The sequence below is a fragment of the Eretmochelys imbricata genome, chromosome 1, assembly GCF_965152235.1.
Source record: "Eretmochelys imbricata isolate rEreImb1 chromosome 1, rEreImb1.hap1, whole genome shotgun sequence".
Classification (NCBI taxonomy): Eukaryota; Metazoa; Chordata; order Testudines; family Cheloniidae; genus Eretmochelys; species Eretmochelys imbricata.
The window spans coordinates 58,718,311-58,735,180 of record NC_135572.1 but is presented as its reverse complement, the minus strand read 5'-3'; the positions used below and the strand labels follow the sequence as shown (position 1 = coordinate 58,735,180).

The 16,870-nt window shown below is 37.4% G+C and overlaps 2 protein-coding genes across 16 annotated transcripts in view; one reads left to right on the top strand and one right to left on the bottom strand.

Annotated features, from left to right (window-relative positions):
- CAB39L (calcium binding protein 39 like) overlaps positions 1 to 16,870 on the bottom strand; it is a 104,661-nt gene that overhangs the window by 85,005 nt on the left and 2,786 nt on the right. For 5 of the 15 annotated variants that reach the window (XM_077811243.1, XM_077811235.1, XM_077811296.1 and 2 more), the window contains exon 1: positions 7,852 to 8,003. The exons of 2 other annotated variants lie outside the window; for them this stretch is intronic. The gene's annotated coding sequence lies outside the window, so the exon portion shown is untranslated. Of the gene's footprint in view, positions 1 to 5,281; positions 5,357 to 5,413; positions 5,489 to 7,851; positions 8,004 to 11,832; positions 11,955 to 12,011; positions 12,137 to 16,870 lie in introns of those variants that run through there. 8 more of the 15 variants (XM_077811251.1, XM_077811344.1, XM_077811279.1 and 5 more) reach the window with 8 other exon arrangements.
- SETDB2 (SET domain bifurcated histone lysine methyltransferase 2) overlaps positions 12,144 to 16,870 on the top strand; it is a 104,906-nt gene continuing 100,179 nt past the window's right edge. Inside the window, 1 exon segment of the mRNA XM_077827597.1 lies at positions 12,144 to 12,837. The gene's annotated coding sequence lies outside the window, so the exon portion shown is untranslated.

Genomic DNA, 16,870 nt, shown 5'->3' with positions numbered 1-16,870 from the left:
ATGAGTGGAGAGAAAGAGATTAGATTGAGGGATACACAAACACAATTCTACAATGTGAACTTTTATCTGGAGACTTATTTAAAAAGAATAATGGTAAAATCAGCAACATGCCAAAGAGATGAATAGGTATATTTTTATATTTCAGCATCCCAACCTGTTCAAACTGCACCTGACCCAAATCCATTCTTCAAACCTAGTTTCACACTAGTTTCCTAAAAGTATCTTACCATACTACTCAGAACATCCAAAAAGAAATTTAGAAGAATATGTGAAGAGGGAGGCCAAAAAGTGAAAAGAGCAGTTTAAAAGGGGCTCTGTTGAAGATCTAAAATGTAAGCTATCTTGACAGATGCCCTCTGACTGTATTTCAACAATGAAAAAAAATATAAAGAGAAACGCATTGCCCAGTGTGCTGAAAGATAATCCTAGGTAACAGTATTAACAATGACGACTATACAGTGCAGAGTGCCATTATTCTCCAATATTCCATATTTGGAAACAAGCAAAGAATGTAAATGGTGTCTGGTTTCTTCAAGATTAGCTGTTTGTCCCTAAAAAGTAAAGGAGTACTTGTGGCACCTTAGAGACTAACCAATTTATCTGAGCATAAGCTTTCATGAGCTACAGCTCACTTCATCGATGAAGCTCGATGTAGCTCACGAAAGCTTATGCTCAAATAAATTGGTTAGTCTCTAAGGTGCCACAAGTACTCCTTTTCTTTTTGAGAACACAGACTAACACGGCTGTTACTCTGAAACCTGTTTGTCCCTAGTTTCAGCAGAACATTGATGATTCTTTTATTAATATCAGACACAACAGTAAAGTGCTTTGGGCTACTACAGGTGACTATTTCTCCTTTCATCTAATATTTGAAAGGTATAATATTTTATTATTCTTGAAAAACCATGTAGACGACTGAACTGCAACAAAGCATAATTGAATAGGACCCACATACTCCTGAGAATTCTTGAAGCCAAAAATTATATCACCAGAAGTATATGAATATTTGTTTTCACACAGTTATGACTGTTTTGAGCCCCAAATGCAATATTCTCTCTGAGTAGTTTCCATTCTAAGAGTCTTTACACAATGCTTTAAAAAAAAAAAAAGAATCAGACTTTCACAGAGAATAATGCTTTGTGTTTCTATTGTGCCTTCCATCACATCATCATCAAGATATTTTACAAACAGAACAAAATTAAGTCTCCCAAAACTCCTGTGTGATAAATATTATTACACCCATTTTACAAGGAAACTGAGCCAGAGAGAGCAACACACACACACACCCCCTCCCTCCCACAAAGGCCTGATTGTCAGATGACAACAGGAAATACAGGTACTTCAGTATCCGTAAAAATGAAGCCCTAGTATCTCAAGTTGCTCACCTAAAAACAGTGACCATTTTTTAAAGCATTGTTTTAAACTTACTTGCTGAAAGTCAAACAGAAAACCTGTGACAAAACAGAACCTATATCTGCTGATTCTGAGCCCTGTTCTTTACTCACTAGAGTCTTATGATCACACAGGACTAAATTAAGCTCTAATCTGTATAGTGTTCAAAGAACCTCAAAACTTGCAAGTAGTGCCAATTTCCCCAGGAACATGATCTTATTGTAATGATTAGTGAAGATAGGACCTTGACCAACAGATGGTATTGTAAGTTTATTTCAGTGCTAAGTTGTTCTCATCTGATATGTTACATTGTTGGATCTGACTTGGGGAAGGGGGGTTAGCAGGAAGTTCAGTCCTGACTGTGTGTGCTGGAGTTGGTACTTGCAGTGTCCCAACAAATCCCATGATTCTACAAGAATATTACAATGGGTGGCAGCAGCTTAAAGGTAGTAAAAGCACTTTTGCCTGAGAAGGAATTTACTGGTCATGCAGATGAGACTGGAATTCTGTAAGAACTTGACAGACTTTAAGCTATTGCTCTCTACGAATGAATGGACTGATGAGAAAGCAGCATGGTACCTACCAGTGCTTTTCAACGGTGATGTCGAATCATTTTACCAGCAACTTCCCAGCATGGATCGTGGTTCTTATAGACAATTAATTAATGGCAAGCCATTACATTGTAATCTTACACCTCCATTACTGCTGGAAGTGAGCATGGTGCATAATCTGTTGTGTGGAGCACAGTGCAAGAGCTCTGCTAATAAAAACATTAACCCCCACTTTTGTATATTTGGATTTACTTTCATAAGAGACTACATAATTCTTGATTTAGTCACAGAGTACAGTGACTTATTTACAGTACAGGTAGTGGCAATACAAGCTTACCTGTGTGCCTCGGTCTTGTTATGAGAGGATCATTTCAGAAGATTCACCTCTCTGCTTACAGTCCCACCACTTACACAGTGTTTTTATTGATGTGGACATTTGCCATTAGGAGCTAGACTAAGATCATCAATCCATTTCACATAGGCCACTGAACAGCCATCAGATGGAAACAACTAGTAAATCTCTACTACTAAAAACTACTGGAAATCGCTACTAAATTAATTCAGATTGAATTTGGGACCTTAAGGCAAAAAGATTTGTATTCCATCATCAAGCCTCCAAAACATCCAGTCCCCTCCCTGGTGTCAATTGGTTGTGTGTGTGTGTGTGTCCTGGTAATTATAAATCAGGACATTTTTGTAGATGTGATATCACAAACATAGGCAACACAACTTCTGACAGAAGAACAGTAGTTTGGAAGCTGGCAGAATCTGGCTAGATCACAACATGCGAGCAAGACTACTGCCAGACACTCCTCCTTGTAACTTACCAAAACAAAACAGAAAGACAGGGATGCAGAAAGGAACCAGGGTGGATAAAAAAAAAAAAAAAATCAGATATTTAAAATGGGATTTTTTTTGATAAAATGCTTTTTGAGGAAAAAACCTATCTAAAGATAGTTTTAATTAAGATACATTATAGCTCAAAGATATCTCATCATGGAATAGGAATTATAAATTCTAATTCTATAGTATGAGAACCTGTAACCTCTAAAGGGTTAAGAAGCTAAGATAACCTCGCTGGCACCTGACCAAAATGACCAATGAGGAGACAAGATACTTTCAAAGCTGGGGGAAAGACAGAACAAAGGGTCTGTCTGTCTGTGTGATGCTTTTGCTGGGAACAGATCAGGAATGCAGTCTCAGAAACTCTGTTAAATTAGTAAGTAACCTAGCTAGAAATGCATTAGATTTCCTTTTGTTTAATGGCTGGTAAAATACGCTGAATGTAATGTATATTCCTGTTTTTGTGTCTTTTTGTAACTTAAGGTTTTTCTAATGTTTTGAATCTGATTACCTTGTAAGGTATTTACCATCCTGATTTTACAGAGGTGATTCTGTTATCTTTTCTTTAATTAAAATTCTTCTTTTAAGAACCTGATTGATTTTTCATTGTTCTTAAGATCCAAGGGTTTGGGTCTGTGTTCACCTTTACAAATTTGGTGAGGATTTTTATCAACCCTTCTCCAGGAAAGGGGTTGTAGGGCTTGCAGGGGGGATATTTTGTGGGGGAAGACGTCTCCAAGCGGGCTCTTTCCCTGTTCTTTGTTTACCGCGCTTGGTGGTGGCAACATAGGGTTCAAGGACAATGCAAAGTTTGTACCTTGGGGAAGTTTTTAACCTAAGCTGGTAAGAATAAGCTTAAGGGGGGTCTTTCATGCAGGTCCCCACATCTGTACCTTAGAGTTCAGAGTGGGGAAGGAACCTTGACAAAGATGATGAAAGGAACATGTCTGACATGCAGGATCTTCAGGTTGGTAAACTTTTTTATTTCATACCTTTTCCTTAAGGACTGGCTGCCTTCCTTCTGGACTATTCTTGAATTCTCATGTTTGAGAAAAATCATTTTAGATGCAGTTGTGATAAAAAATAAATAGCTGAAATAGGCAGATCTTCCCTTTACAATTTCATCTTTAAAGTAGTACTGAGTATCAGTGAATGCAATGAGTAATACTAAATGTGCAGTATGGTAATAATAATTAAATAACTGCACTGACTTATTTTGTTTAGGAGAATCCATACTCAATATATAGGATTCTGAAGACTATCCACCTTCAAGATCATCATCATTTTCTATAGTTTCAGAGTTATCTGCCAATTATAGTGTTTCAGTCACATCATGTACGTCACATAGTCACAGTATAGCACCTATAGCAAAAAGAAAAAAATCTCCGTCATCCAGAAACAACCATAGATAAGTTTGTGATGAGACCCACCAGATTACAAAAAGAGGTAATTGATGAAAAAATTGCCCAGTTTGTTTATGCAAAAAACTCTCCTTTCCATATGATTGAGAATCCATATTTAATTAACACGGTTCAGTCATTAAGACCAGGATACAGTCCACCCAACAGAGCAGATGTCGCAGGCAAATTGCTGGATAAAGCGTATGAAAGAAATTGAGCATCGTGCAAAAGGTCTAGAGGGTGAAATTATTAACCTGAGTCTTGATGGGTGGAGCAATATCCACAATGATCCTGTTGTATGTGCTTGTGTGACAACAGAAGAAGGGAATGTCTTCCTTACAGAAACATTTGATACATCAGGAAATCCACACACAGCGGAATGCTTACAAGTAGCAGCAGTAAGGGCTATAAAAAAGAAACTGAAAAATTCAAATGTCTAGCACGCAGCTTGGTCACAGACAATGCTGCAGACGTATCCAAGATTAGAAGAAATTTAGAAGAGAGTCCCAAGCTAACAACATACGGTTGCAGTGCTCATTTGATGCACCTCCTAGCCATATACTTCAGTATTCCAGAAATAAAGGCTAACTTTGTTGAAACTGCAAAATACTTCCAAAACAACCACCTTGCAGCAGCTGCTCTGAAAAAGTGGGAGGAACCAACCTAACTCTCCCACAAGATGGGCGATGGAACTCGGTAGTAGACTGTTTTGAGCACTATATCAAGAACTGGCCTAATCTGATGACAGTTTGTCAACAAAATTGTGAAAAAAATTGTCACAGCCAAGTTCTCAACATTGGGCTTAAGAGAAATGTTGAACACATGCTGAGTACCCTGGAGCCTATTTCTGTAGCCTTGAACAAAATGCAGGGAAATAGCTATTTTATTGCTGATGGTGTTGAAATTTGGAAGGAACTGAGAAATATAAGACAGTTAAATTACAAGCATAAAAAAAAAAATGGGACAAGCACTATCTGCAGCTCATTTTCTTGCAGATATTCTCAATACTTGGTACCAGGGTCAAACCTTAACTGCTGAAGAAGAGGAGTTAGCTATGACATGGACATCCAGCAATCATCCCTCCATAATGCCTACCATAATAAACTTCAGAGCTAAGGGAGAACCATTCTTTAAAACATCATCAGCAAACATATATTTCTTGAAAGTCACTTAGGCACTTGGATTCAGAGGCTGTTGAAGTGATAATCTCACTTTTAGCAGCAGTACCTTCTTCTGCCGGTGTAGAAAGAATATTTTCTTCCTTTGGACTAATTCATTCCCAATTGAGAAATCGTTTGGGACCTGAAAAAGCAGGAAAGCTTGTTTTTCTTTTCCAAATTATGAACAAACAGGAAAATGAAGGTGAAGATAACTGAGCTAGCTGCAGAAGCCAATATTTTAAGTTTCTCATGTTGACCTGGCTGACATAAATGAAATATTTAAAATAGGGTTTTTTGTTAAACAATTTTAACAAAAACAAACCTGATTTTAAAAAACTTGAATGTTTAAATTCAAAAATTCATATGCTTGTTTTGTTAAAATGGTATATGTTTGCTGTTGAAGAACAAAAATCCAGAATACGCAACGTTGTTGTTTTAGTTAAATAAAAATTTAAATGTCTGTCTGGTGATGTTCTCCTCCTAAGACAGCATGGCAAGAAAATTCTCCAAATATTAATGATTAACCTGTTGAATTGGAGATAGTTCACCTTCCAATGACTTCATAAATCTTTGGTAAATGAAATAACCAATCATTCATTTTCTGAAATAGCTGTGAAACTACTCTGAAAAGTTTTCAAAATAAATCACTTTAAAAACGTATAGGGTGTACCATCTAAAAATGAAACCTACATCTATCTCTGAATTGTGATGTATTAAGGTTATAACAACCAACAAGAACGCACTTTTATGTAGAAATCCATGATTAAATCAAGTCTTCCTGACTAGTGATTTAAATCAATTCCACCCTGAAAGGAACAATGGCATAACTTGACCCATAGGGCACCTATGCATAATTTGAATGAAATATCAGTGTTCGGCCATATCTTATCTGAAAATAGAGGTAAAATAAATAGGTAGGTTCAAAACCAATGATTAAGTTTTTCCTACACAGAAAAAATTACCATTAGTATAATTAATTAATAGAAGGCCAGAAAAAAATTATAATTCTCTAGTCTCACTCATGCAGATCACAAGCCATTCAGCCAAAAATTCATGCATCAAGCCCAACAACTTGAACTAGAGCACCTCTTTTAAAAAGACATCCAATCCAGACTTAAAAGACTTCATGTGATGAAGAAGCTACATTATCCCTTGATAAACTATTCCAACAGTTAATTACCTTCACTATTAGACATTTGTGCCTTACTTCCGGTTTGAATTTTTCTAGCTTCAACTTCCAGACATTGGATCTTACTATGCCTTTGCCAGCTAAATTGGACAGCCCTAAAATATCAGACATCTTCCTTGTCTAGATACTTCTAGATCATGATCAAGTCACCTCAATCATCTCTTCAAGAAGCTAAATATATCAACTTCCTTAAATCTCTTATTGCCAGATGCATTTTCCAGATCTCAAATCAGAAACCGCTTCAATTTTTCAAGCATGTCCACCAAAACAAGACACCGTGTTCCAGTAGTAGTCTCACCAACATTTTAAACAAAGATAGTAACCCTCCCTGCTTCTACTAGATATTGCAGTTTACACATCCAATGACAACATTATTGGGCTAAGAACCAATCTCTGCAGAATCCACTCATTGATGGTTCTCCATTGACAATTACATTTTCAGAACTATCAGCAAGTTTTTCATTCATTTAATTAGTTTTTATTTTTTAATCACAATGCCCTGCACTACTAAGTCAGAACCTTTACAGTAGTCTAAGTATGTTACATCACAGTTCGCTTTATTAACCAAACTTGTGATCTCAAAGACAATCAAATTCATCTGATGAGACCTATAGTCTATGAAATCACGTTGAATGACAGGTTATATTTCCATCCCTTAATTCTTTGATGGAAATATTTAATAAAACACTTTAGTGCATAAAACACCTTTAAGTGCATCATTGACAATTTTAGTGTCTTCATCTAGTAATGAATCTATGCTATCGGTAGGGTTTCTTTTGTTCTTGAGATTTTAAAATTCGTTATTGGCCTTACTCCTACTGAAACTAAAATTTCATTGGTACCTTTATCCTTCCTTATCAATTGTATGCTTTTTTTAAAAAGCTTCTGATGTATATTAATTTCCATATATTGATGGCTACTTTCAAGTCCCTTCTTAATCAGAATGGAATTATTTTGTTTTCCTTAAGAAGCTTTTGGTAGTATTCAGCTTCATGCTGTTTTATGCAGTCATTTATTCCTTTAAAAAACATCAGGCACGGATGAGTTCCACCAAAAGTCTAGTGGTAATATGACAATGTGTTGTGCAGAAGTTAAGGATTTATTCAGTTCTTCATGCTTTTGGCCACCAGAAGAAGGAAACAACACATCACTCTCATTAAATCTTTTCCAATGGGCTCTGGAGGGTACCATAACCAGCCCTATTTATCTTAGAGGACAACCAACCCCAATAAGGGGCAATAGAATAAGTAAAAATGAGAGAATCTATCACCATCTAAGAGACTCTTCATATAACCTCATAGCGTTTAACTGCTTACCAGGTAAATTAGATCTGCCCACAGATATTCCCAATGGACTTCATAGAGTTTTCTGCTCTTCTCCCTGCCCTGGTAAAGGAGGTTCTATTAATCATCTCTTCTCTCCATCACCAATCATTCTAGTTTTAGAAGGAAAGCTTTTCAAAGAGCATGCCCTAAAAGTGATCTCATTCTGGGTTAGTCCCACTTCTAGGAAATCATTCTGCAGCCTAATCCCTTTGACCAAAATCCGTTATCTTCTCTCACACATTTTACCCTGGGCTGTATGAGTTAATTTGTCCTAGAAGAGTGCAAGTCTCTCAGTTGGTCACAGACTGCCACATCAGCAATTGCTTTTAGAGTCATGACCTATTTTTAATGGCTGGGAGGGAGGGGGACAGAGATCATATAATTTAAACACACAATTTGTGTGATAGATTTCCATTCACAGACCTGAATCTTACTTAACTCATTTGCTAGAAAGTTGACACTGACCAGAGAAAGCTACTACACAATATATGAAGTACACATCTACCATTCGTTATTTGAACATCAAAATAATCTTTATACATGACCACAACCATCACGCACTAAATACAATTTAGTGCTTAGTTACCACTACAAAACACCAGATATCCCAGAGGGCCTCCCCTGCACCCCAAAACAATGTTAATGACTGAAATTGTTGGCTACCATCTTGCCTTTTCTTACTTGAAGAGAATGGCAACAGAGGCTTGACTTTGACACCAGAACTGTAGAAAAGGAAAGTATGTGATGATTAGGTGTGTGGCAGCAGATCAAAGCAGCACAGCTATGCTGACTGCCAAAAGATAATAAGAACAATTCAGAAGTAGGGGCTAGAAAATAGCATGTTACATGTCATTACGGATACTGGACCTGCTGAAAAAATAGCGAACTCTCCATCCGTAATCTTTCTGTCTTCAATAATCTTGAACTTAAAAGTGTAAAAAAAAATTTTTTAATTTGTTTAAAAGACTTAGAGCCTCCACACTAAGGGTACTGAATTGTTTTTAAATGTTGCATGATGGATAGGGTTGCCAACTTTCTAATCGCACAAAACTGAACAGTCCTACCCCACCCCTTCACCAAGGCCTCGCCCCTCCTCACTCCATTCTCCCTCCCCCACCCTCACTCACTTTCACCGGGCTGGGGCAGGTGTTTGAGGTACGAGAGGAGGTAAGAGCTCCGGCTGGAGGTGCGGGCTCTGGGGTGGGGCCAAGAATGATGGGTTTGGGCTGTAGGAGGGGACTCCAGGCTGGTGCAGGCTCCAGGAGGGAGTTTGGGTGCAGGAGGGGACTCCAGGATGTGGCAGGGAGTTGGATGGGGTTTGGGGTCCCAGCGGCGCTTACTGTGGCTCCCAAGAAGCGGCAGGCACTGCCCCTGCAACTCCCATTAGTCGCGGTTTCTGGCTAATGGGACCTACAGAGCCATCACTCAAGTGGGGGCCGTGCACTGAGCCTCGCTGGCTGCCCGTGTGCCTACGGGCTGCAGGGACCTGGCGGCCACTTCCAGGAGCTGCGTGGAACCAGGGCAGGTAGGGAGCCTGCCCTAGACCTGGGCTCCCGCCAACCAGAACCACCACGGTCCCTTTTCAACCGGGTGTTCCAATCGAAAACTGGACCTCTGGCAACCCTAATGATGGAGTGAACCTCTTTGTCCACATATGCCAGTTTAGTACAATAGCAACTGTGTGCGTGTGGGGGGGTGTCAGGGTCTTCAAAATTTGTCTTTGAAGACTATCAAGAAGGATATTTCACACACCAACCTTGACACTCCAAATTCCAGTTAGGAAGCATTGAGTCTTAGCTGTAGTTTGAGAAATGCAATGTCTTATCCCTTAATGTAACACTCCTACTCATCCACTACTTTTCCTCATTCTAATTCGTTATCTCTAGAAACTGGAAGACCAAGAGACAAATTTATCTGAAATATCATTTTTCAACCAAAACCCTGAAAAAAGTCTAAAAATTTATTCCAGTTACCAGCATATCCAGTACCACGTGTTGGATGAATTTTCTCTACGTATACCTATATATTTATTAAGTTCCGCTTCTGAGACAGCTAGAGAGCATACTGTTTTCCTAGTACCAGAAAAAGTTCCAGATCATCGACCACTATTGATTCATACTTAATTATAACAACAATTTTCTTGCATCTGCAAACTTCTACATTCTTACCATTACTACAGAATAGCACTATAGCAAGAATTACTGTCAGAAAACTACAAAAATACAACTTTCAGACAGGAGCTATGAAAACAGTTCTTACAAGAAGTGGGACTTCGATAGCAGAAAGAAAAAAAAAGATCTGCAAAGGTTGGGAGTTGAGAAGCAAATCAGAAAATGTAATTTTTTTAAAATGAGTTTAAAAGTCATTGAAACCATCTCTTCAAGAAAGTTGAAAAAAATTATTAAATTGATACAAAATAAAAGCTTTCTTGTAGAGTCTAATTTAGGGAAAAGCCAATAAGAACAACTCAAAAGTAAATGACTTGCAACATATTTAACATTAAACTTAGCTTTTTTGCCAAATGTGTTAGAAGCTGTTTTGCCAGAATCTACCAGGTCTATTGTTTAATATCACATAGGGCTTTTGAAATTAATTTTTGTACAGTACAACTGAAAATAGTATCAAGAATTGTACTACTACTTAAATTCCTTAAAGCTAACATTTACAGTATAACTACTTTAATTTGTTGTCAGTCATTTTAATTAGAGCCACATAATTTATTTGGTTTCTTTGGGACTTCTGAAAGAAATCTTGCTGTGTTGTCAGTTGAAGGGGTGTGTGTGTGTGTGTTCTTTTTGTGTACTGTTTCAGCTCTGTGCAGTAGCTAGGTTAGCAGACCTTGATAGAACCACCTGGAAAGACCACAGACTCAACTTGGTGGTGAAGGAGCTCAGCCAGGTTTACTGTTGACGAAACACAGGGCTAGCGCCCCAGTTCAATGGTTACAGGTACATGAACGCCAATTACAATGGAGCAGCTTAGTCAGCAATGGGACTTTTTCCTGCCCTCTAGGACAGACAGAGGGTTACAGCGAGGTATTTTAACATTTATAGACAGACAAACAATTTGGGGTAAATAATTTATGTACTACCTTACTTGTTTTATGACGCTTATTGTGTTTTTGAACCTTTTTTGATGTTTTAGATAAAACATTTTTATTTACCATTTGTTTTGTCTAAAACATCAGTACACAGACATTTATTATTTTTGTTAAATTATTTTATTTTGTGCTAGGTTAGGATGTACTTGTGCTAGCCTGCTGGAATGTGTTTACATATTCACTGTGTTTTATTAATGCTAGTGGTACCCATGCCAAGTTTATGTGCTGGACACTGAACACACAGGCATTTGCTTTAATACATGGCCTGTATTTGGTTTACAGCCTTTGGGTTAGGCTTCACGTCTCACACCAGGCTTAATGCTTTAGGCTCGCTACTATGTTCAGGATAGGAGGGTTTCTATGAATTCATTATCTATAGATGTTAAGTACAAAAGGAGGCTCACTCAAACCTCATAGGACAGCTGATGACTAGAAGAAGAAATTCTTCTATACTTCAAAGCAATATTAAAGCCTTCTTGTTCAAGAAACTTTTTCCTGGCTTGTTTGATGTTTCTTATAAGATTTGTTTCTCATGTGCTCCCCCAGAAATGTAAGCTCTGAATGGAAAATGTGTTAAAGTTTATATCACAAATTGTTGCTCAAACATCTTACTGGAGTTCAGTTGCTTGATTGTAAGGTTGATAATCCATCTGCACAGCAGACAAAATATATCTAAATAATACTGATTTAAGCCAGAGAACCATAAATCTGTCATCTCAGATTAGCACCACCCAATCCTACCCAATCACATTTAGACTAATTTAAATTCTGCTAAAAATTTTTAGCACACTTTGTAATTAGACATATTAAGTAACATATGTATTTTTTTTGTAAAACATGTAAAGGCCTTTGATCTTTTATGTCAGTTTTACCTGAAATCAATGCAAGTGACCAGAACCCTTCTGGAAAACCAGTCGGACTTCTCACATATGAACGGACCTACATCTGCAGCCCTTAGTTCTTCTCATACACACTCTGCTGCTTAATTGCTGTCTCTCAATGGATAATTTCCAGACATGCTCTCTTCAGTTCCAGTCACTCAGTATCTTACCTCGGGTCTCCTGACTCAGTCCTAGACAACCTAATGTGATCGTCCTTTCACCTTGGGATTATACAATCTAGAAACAATGGTGGATGAAGGGTTACTTAAGCTTTATGACAGAAAGAGGACTAAAAAGGGAATCTGCAAGGAAAGCATGTGTGTGAAAACCCCGTATCATCAATTGCAAAATTTCACAGCTAGAAAGATATTTTGGCTACTGGAGGGTTAACAGAGTTCCAGCACATTTGGCATCCAAGATAGTTGGCAATTAACAGATATCTAGGTCCTCCACATGAGAGAAGTTTGTTGTTTACACAGTGACACAAATTGTTCTTTTCCTTTGGATAAAAAGGTTTAAGTTTTTTTGCTTTAAAGTTCTTCTAAGAATCTTGAAATCTCACAATTATCAGAGACTCCACTTCTCAAAAAAGAAAGGCAAGCTGTTTGACAAGTATTTACAGAGAACACAAACATTCTGAGGTTATCGGTATACAGTAGCATTTTATAGTCTAAGAGTATCTTCGCAGAAGTATTAGGAGTCTAAATTAGTCTTCCCCTCCCCCTTTCTTGCATTAAACAACTAGCAAAATGAACGTCCAAAATCTAAACAAAATAATAGAGTTGCCCTTGAGAGCCTAGGGGTGTCTACTCAGTCAGTACTATAAGAATGGATTTTGCAGACTCCTTAACATGATTTTTTTTTACATTTCTACTACAGAAAAGAATAGAAGAATTCAGCCTAGGTTTCAGTGAACAGATGCTTGAATAAGAAAATCCATCACCACAACCAGCCCTTTCCTCGGCACTCTCAGCAGAGGTGCTAAAGAACGTACAGGTGCAAGGATAGTTCATTCTACTCTAGAATTGGTTCCTCCCTGTAAGGGTGGTGGGACATTGGTGGTCCCACTGCTCGGAAGCTTGCTTTGCTGCTAGCTTAGTTCTGTCAATAGAGGAATTCAGTTTACTGGGGGCTAGTCTACATTACCACTTAAACCGATAGAACTTACATTGCTCAGGGATGTGAAAAAGACACACCCATGAGCGACTTAAGTTACATTGACCTAAGTGCTGTCTATGCCGGTGCTATGTTAGCTAGACACACTCTCCCATTGGCATAGTGCATCTTCACCACACGTGCTACAGTGGCGCCGATGTAACACTTGAGTGTAGACTTCCCCTGGGATGTCTGTCCAACATCTATCATAAGCATTAATCACAAATTTTAAAAGAAAATTTGTTTATGATCTGAAGTAAAAATGCTGATGTAGCGCGTACTTATCTTGGTACTATGTAAGACAGAAGTTCCTATATATTCCCACATTTCCTCCTCCTCTGCTCTAATCTTCACTTCTTTTTTTAGAAAAGTTTTTGCCCTCCATTTCAAAATGAGAGCCAAATCTTATTACCAACCCAGTCATGCGTCTTCAACCATTTACTTCCATTGTCTTGCTGACAAAAGCTCTAGGGTGTTATGCCTTACAATGTACCTGGCACAGAATACTGCAGTGTCACAGCTGTGTATAATTCCTGTATCCCATCCTCATTTTTAAAATACCAAGAACTAGTCTGTTCTCAATTAGATAGGCATAATCCAGCTTTTACACTGCTGTAAGAGTAGAAGTTGGTTCAAAGTCCTCCATAAACTGGCAGTTTTCTCAGTGACAACTTTAAGATGACTTTTAACATAATTAAGTCTTTTTAATGAAGTTGTTGCTGTTGCCACTCCTACTAGCCTATTCACCTCCCTATTCCCTCTTTTGGGGCTCGTGCTGACTGTGATTATCAGATGTTACATCCAGTAATGCTGATTTACCTAGTGAGGTAACCAGTTAGTGTTGCTTTTTGTAATCAACTCCCACGTGTCTGAATCAATGTGACTACTCATGCAGTATATTTATACTCCACAACAAATTAACCAAGTCAGGGTTACTGTGTTAGACAAAGCAGACCAGACAGTTTTGGCAGATGGAACAAGCTCAGGGTGGCTGGCTCAGGCACTGATGAGCAAATGGAACACTGTACTTATTGTTGTATGAAAACTCCATTAATTCCCCTTACATGAAGTGATCATCAGAAAAATGTGGATGTTAATTGGGACTTGTTGAAGAACTTTTAACTGGAAGCCCAAAATGCCCAATTGTAGAATTGAGGAAGAAAGCCATATTTGTTAAAAATCTGACCTGATTTAGAGAGAAACTGAAGGCAGCTATAAAAAAATAAAATATGCCAAATGGAAAGAGGAAGTTGATAGCAATGAACATAAATCAGACACTAGAAATTGTAGAAAATTGATAAGGGAAGCAAAGAGAGACAAAAGAGAAATCTATGGCCTGCAGAAAGTTAAGGATAACAAGGAGCAGTTTTTAAAATATATTGGGAACAAAAAGCATCCTAATAAATATTTGCCATTACTAGATGGAAATGGTAGAATGATTAATTATAATGCAGAAAAGGAAGACATGTTCAATAGAAATTTCTGTTCTGTATCTAGGAAAAAATGATGTCATAGCATATAACAACTCTCCTTCCATTCCACTAGTATTTCAGGAGGATGTTAAATAGCAGCTACTGAAGTGAAACATTTTAAAATCAGGTTTAAATAACTTGCATCTAAGAGTTTTAAGAGAGCTGGTTGAGAAACTCATTGGACGGAATTTTCAATAAGTCTTAGAATACTGGGAAATTTTCAAGTGACTAGAAGAAAGCCAATTTTGTGAAACTATTTTAAAAGGGTAAATGGGGATGACCCAGGTAATTATAGGTCTGTCTGACTGTCTGACACTGATCCTGGACAAGATAATGGAGCACTGATACGGGACTCACTTAATAAAGAATTAATGCATATCAACATAGGTTTACGGAAAACAGATCGTGTCAAACTACCTTGTATTTTCAAATGCGATTACAAGTGTGGTTGATAAAGGCAACAATATTGATACAATAGACTTCTGTAAGGCATTAGACCTGGTAACATATGACTTTTTGATTAAAAACTTGAAATATATAAAATTAACATTATACATTAAACAGATTAAAAGCTGTCTGATAGGTCTCAAAATATAATTGTAAATGGGGAATCATCATTGAACAGGTGTGTTTCTAATGGGGTCCTGCAGGGATGTTCTTAGCCCTATAGTATTTAACATTTTTATTCATGACCTGGAAGAAAACATAAAATCACCAATAAAGTTTGCAGATGACAAAAATTGTGAGAGTGGTAAATAATGAACAAGACAGCTCACTGATACAAAGCAATCTGGATTGCCTGATAAGCTGGATGCAAGTGAATGTGTTCTAATATGGCTACATGTAAACGTATACAACTAGGAACTAAGAATGTAGGCCGTACTTAAATGATGAGGGATTCTACCCTGGGAAGCAATGATTCTGAAAAAAATTTGGAGTTTGTGGTGGATAATCAACTACAGATGAGCTCCCATCACAATGCTGTGGCCAAAAGGGCTAATGCAATCCTTTATTTCTGTATTTGGCACTGGTGTAACTGCTGCTGGAATACTGTGTCCAATTCTGGTGCCCAAAACTCAACAAAGATGTTGATAAATTGCAGAGGGTTCAGAGAAGAAACACGAGAATATTTGGAATATCAGAAATCATGCCTTATAGTGACAGACTCAAGGAGATCAAACTATTTAGTTTAACAAAGACAGTTAAGGAGTGGCTTGATTACAGTCTATAAGTATCTACATGGGGAACAAGTATTTGCTGGATTGAAGAAACCATTATTAGAGAAAAGTATCGCACAATTCAATAGCTGGAAGTTGAAGAAAGCAGACAAATTCAGACTGGAAATAAGGCATAAATTTTCGATAGAGTAATCAGCCACTGAAACTTACCCAAGATGGAGATGGATTCTCCATCACTGACAATTTTAAAATCAAGATTGATATTTTTCTAAAAGATATGCTCTAGGAATTATATTGGGGAAGTTCTATGGCCTGTTATACAGGACGTCAGATTAGACGATAACAATGGTCTCATCTGGCCTTGGAATCGATGAATCACATTTGGATTCCTAATACGTTTCAGAAAACTTTGCATTGTTGAAGAGAAGCTCTGGCCCATTTTGCTGTTTACAGCCATGAAATATATAACAGCCACTACACCATCATACAGACACAAACTCTTAACCTAATCAGGTGAGCAGACAATGAAAATATCATACTGGTACGTAGGAACATGAGAATTTTTATTTATTTCTCAATCTTTTTTCTTATAACAAAACAAATATTCTAGGTAGCATCATACAGAACAAATACAAAAGTAATTAAAATCAAAAATAAGAAAATGTTTACACAATGCTTGGATTTTCATGAAATAACCACATTCCCAGCATGCAGATTTTTTATGGCACAGCATGATATAAAAAGTATAAGCAACGAACATAGTTATGTGGTTAGTTTTATACCTTGTTAAAACACTCAAGCCTGGTAGTGATGATTGATGACTTAGCTTCCAAGTGCACATACAATTTATAAAAATAAATAAAATTTAGGAAGACCTTTCTAGAATGCAAGCCAAAGCTGTTTTACAAAGAAGTCATGTTTAATAAACACCCAAAACCTAGCATTAACATAGTCCTTTGACATTAGACTTTGGTGGAGTTAGTGACAACTGCAAATGCGTTTCATAGGAAGGAACTGTTCCTTAGAATTTGTATTTGTTTGTATATACAGTGGTTTATGTTAAAAGGAAATACTTTGTCTCATTTCACTATCATTATATTCTCGGAGGAGAAAAATAATCTATACTGTGATGAAAGAGGTTGTTTTTTTTTTAAATGTAAGGTACTGTTTTTAACTTAGAGATTTGTCATCACAATATTTGACCCAGTCCTGCTTCTGATAACA